Below are 4,375 nucleotides of genomic sequence, written 5' to 3'. Positions count from 1 at the left end.
CCCCGGGCCTCGGCCCCGGTTCCGCAGTTGTGCGGCTCTTGGGGCGGGCGGAAGAAAGTGCTGGTCCAGGCTTCGAGCGTGCTCGCCCCCCTCCCACACGCTCCGAGGCGGCTCTCCAAACAAAGCCTCCCGGTGCGCCCCTCGGGGGCCCTTGCTCCGCCTGGGGACCCCGGGCCTGGAGTGAGGGAGAAGAGGGGGACTGAATTTCCTGGGAGAAAGGAAAAGCGAGGGCAAGTGTCCTAAATCAGCTATCTTTAAAGGAATCGCCTTCCCACCCATTCCCCGGAAGGGATTTCAAGCCTTCTCTTGCCACACCGTAAGTAGTCTCATCTGTCCCAAGTACACTAGGACTAGGAACAGGTTCCTCTCCAGGAGCGTGGACTCTCAGAGATGTTTCTGGCTTTCAGCAACTCCGGCTCTGGTCCCTGTAAAGGATGTATCGGGGCCTCCCTCGCTGGATTAGCACCTTTTTAAAAGAAGTTTCCCTCTGACATCCAGAGATACCTCCTGTATCTTTGATGTAACCAGTTAGAGCAATGGAGAGCAAACTGGCCAAGAAACCCCAGCTGAATCGATCGCATACTTGTCTCTGTAAGGCTGCCGGCCCCGCCCTAAAGTTTGCAAGACCAAGCCTCACATACCCTATGCTTAAATATTTACAAGGAATGTATTAAGCTAACAAAATCTATTCTCCTGCCTTGAGAAATACACCTTAATAACAACCTGGGAGGCCAGGTGTGTACACAGCTCCCCGATACCTTGGCGTTCCACCCTAAAGCATGGCAGGCAGCAGAGACACACCTCCACCCTTGGCCTACACATTTTCACTTGCTTTACTTCCTGTACCAGCTCCGTTCCTGAACAGGAGAGGCTTGCTGCACCTGTGTGGACACCCCACGTCCCCTAGCCCACTCAGCCAAGCTCTGTCGACACCCTCACACAGATAGCCTAGGAGTGCACACAGCAGTTGTTTGGGCCTCCACTTGGGAGGGCAGTTCTGGGAAGAGGCTTGCTCAGGACCTAGAAGTAGCTTTCCATCAGTGAATTCCAGGATCCCAGATCCCTTGGACAAGGAAGGGACACTGGCTCTCAAGGAATACATCCCTTGGCCATGGGGATTTTTCACCCCTTGGAGAGGAGAGCTAGGATGGTGGAGTGGGGGATTTTCTTGTCTGGGTCTAAGGCCAGTACTGCCTAAGGTCCCTACAGAGTTTATCTTAGGAACCAAGTTTCAGGAATCTGTATAACTAGAACTTTCTCAATAGTAGCTAAATGGCCTTCATTGAATATACACTATTGCATTAAATTTGAATAGCACTTCATTTGGCCAACATTTTTTTAGGCTGAGCTATATAAACCTAACAGTGTCCTTGCTAATAGTACGTTATGTGATTAAAATGTTCTAGGTCTGTGTGGTCTGATCCGGCAACTATCGGCGGCTAACACTTGAAATGTAGCTAGTGTGAGGTAAGAAGATAATTTCTCATTTTATTTCATTTTGATTAAATGTAAATAGCCCAAGGTGCCTACTGGCCCCCGTATTGAACACTGCAGGTCTCAATACTGATAGATAGAAAAAGTGGGAGATCTTCCTCATGGAGTAGATTTTAATCTATAAATAAGCTTAGAAGGCAAACTGATGCCTCTGTATTAAATGGGTGAAATTGGTCACATTTCTCTTGAATTTAAAGAATTATTATTCTTTAACAAAATAATCCTCCTCATCATCTGTTTTCTTTATAAAAACTTCTTACTATACAACATGGGAGTTTTTAATAGCCATATTACTATTGTCATAGCCACAGATTCTCATGTGAACCTAGATCCATGAATATTTTCACATACTCTGTTTCAGCCTATGGTTGAAATAAATGTGTGTGTCTCTTTTGAATGTTGTTTACAAGTACCAACATCAATTTGGTACACAGCCTCATTTGTTCTACTTTACTATAGGTGAGAAAGTTATATAAAGTATAAAATTATCAGAAAAAAGTGATATTCCAAGTGGTATCATGAATCCAAGGAGAAATACAGAGGAAATGTTTAATTATATGGGTAATTTCAGTCATTTATGCATAGAAATTACTCATACTACCTTTGAAAATAAAAATCATTATAGATCACAAAATAAGAGTATTTTAAAGCTGGAAAGGGCTTTAGAAAGTATAACTTTCAACAGTGCGACACTTTAAATGCACACAACCCTCAGTCGTTTCCATCCTGTACCAGTGTGGGTTCATAAGGACATGGAAGTAATTCTTTTCATACTTACGAAGATCTCAGAAGATGATACTGTCTGAAATTTACTGTCAATTACCCTAGGTCACACCAAAATCTTCACTTTAATTAAGCTACCCCAGCCTTGACAACCTCTTGCCAGACAGGTCTGTCTACTACTGATCCCACCTAACAACCCTTGTCAGGCGTCAAGAACATCATGCCATTTGAAGCTGTAGGACTTAATAGGCCCTTTCAAAGTTTTTATTGTGTTTGTAATTGTTCCACTTTCGAACATCCTATAGAAACTGAGAAATTGCTCGTTAACCATTCACATACACATAGTCCATTAGAGCTGTATTGCATCAACTGCTGCTTTAATGGTAGATGGACCACATTCCAAAGCTCGTATGCTGCAGATCCTGCATTGCTATGTTATGCAAGGCTTGTAGGAGATACCAGGGAAACACTCAAAGATGCTTTGTTTTTCCTCTTAATATAGACCTTGCATTAACTATGTGTATAAATATATATATATATAATAAACATATGTGTGTATCTATGTATATTCCACCCTGTTTATTAATAATTGCTTTTACATGCCAGTCTTCTTCATTCTCTACCAGACTATGAAGTCCTGGAGGCTTTTCCCAACCTCCTTAAGTTAATCCCTCCCACCTTCAATCACTCCCTACTATGTTACTCTAGAATAGAGACTAGCCGTCTATAGACTGAGTCTAGGTAACATGGCTTGTTTGAACCTGAAGATAGCTGCCTTTTAAAATTTATTTCCATTTTTATATGGTTCGCCTCCCCCACTACAATACCAGCCTCTGCAACACTCAGTCTTGTTTACTTCTTACGACACTCTTGGATGTTGCCAAAAAACCATTCGCAAACTTTTCCTCCCTTGGAGACCGAAAAAAGCTTATTGTTTTCCCAGCCTCCCCTGCGACTGTTGGTGGCCATAACCTAGCTGTAGCCCAAAAAAATCAAAGGCTGTGCTGCTCAATATGGTGGACACTAGGTACATGTGAGTATTTAAATTTAAATGAAATAAAACTAGAAATTCTGTTCCTTAGTCACACTAGCCACAGTTCAAGTGCTCACTAGCTTGTATGTGGCTGGCAGATGCCGTTTTAGACAGCACAAATTACAGAATGGTTCCAACATCACAGAAAGTTCTGTCATCGATACCAATCTAAGGGGAAGTCTGCTCAGAAGCCTTAGGATAGAAATTTTTGTGTGATGAAAAGATACTTAATAGAGACCTCTCTCACTACCCTCATTCCTCTTGCTTTGGAGATGGTATTGTGAGGATATGATATCCACCTGAAGTTGAAACTAGTATTTTGTGACCACTAGGTGAAAAGCCTAAAGGAAAATTCCAAAATTCTTAATAGAAGGAAATGGGAAGACAAAAGCCACTTGGATCACTGAGGTCATAGCTGCCAATCAAGCTTCGTGACTTTTTTTTTATTGATGATGATTATTTTCTGGTTTAAGCCACTGTTACTGTGGTTTTCTAGTGCCTAGAATAGTGCATGGCTTATAGAAGGAAGTCTCAAGTGTTTCTTGACTCACATACTTTAAATCTTACTCGTCTTTATGTTCCAAGCATCTAAAACAGTTCTTTAAATATATTAGCTGGTGCGTAAAAGCTTTTTTGAATAAAATATTTTGGATAAGTGAGCATAAACTCCCACCCCAAACCAACTAACTTGAAAAGATTGACTAAAGTTTAGTCTTCTAGAAGCAAATGGAAATGCATAACTTCATGATCGAATTGACAGAAGGAACAGCAATTTTTAGCACTTAAAATGTCTCAGTGACACCTCTATAAAGCCCGTTAATAAACAGACAGTCTCTGTTTATTTTTGTATCATTTAATGTTAATCTATTAATTCTGACAGCTGTGGTTTATATTTTTAGTCTTTACATATCATGTCCTAGAATGTGTGTTTGGTCATTATCCAGGACCCAGATAGGAACAGCAATAGTATCTCAAATAACCCCCAAGCTTCTTCAGACAGCTCAGCTCCTGTTCTGGCTTAAACGTTAGTAGAAATAGTGACCTTTGACAAGTCACTAAATCTCATCTTTCAAAATGAAAGCTTGAACTGGAACCAGATTTAAAGTGCTTTGATTATCCTGCTGA

The 4,375-nt window shown here is 41.4% G+C and overlaps 1 protein-coding gene across 1 annotated transcript in view; it reads left to right on the top strand.

Annotated features, from left to right (window-relative positions):
- The first annotated feature begins 6 nt into the window (after positions 1-6).
- Positions 7-4,375, top strand: part of LOC102879857 (cytosolic beta-glucosidase) — a 192,506-nt gene continuing 188,137 nt past the window's right edge. Inside the window, exons 1-2 of the mRNA XM_025051697.1 lie at positions 7-316; positions 1,407-1,467. The gene's annotated coding sequence lies outside the window, so the exon portion shown is untranslated. The remainder of the gene's footprint in view (positions 317-1,406; positions 1,468-4,375) is intronic.

The sequence above is a fragment of the Pteropus alecto genome, unplaced genomic scaffold, assembly GCF_000325575.1.
Source record: "Pteropus alecto unplaced genomic scaffold, ASM32557v1 scaffold5, whole genome shotgun sequence".
NCBI classification, from domain to species: domain Eukaryota; kingdom Metazoa; phylum Chordata; class Mammalia; order Chiroptera; family Pteropodidae; genus Pteropus; species Pteropus alecto.
The sequence above is the reverse complement of the archived record's forward strand: the minus strand, read 5'-3'. Positions and strand labels throughout refer to the sequence as shown.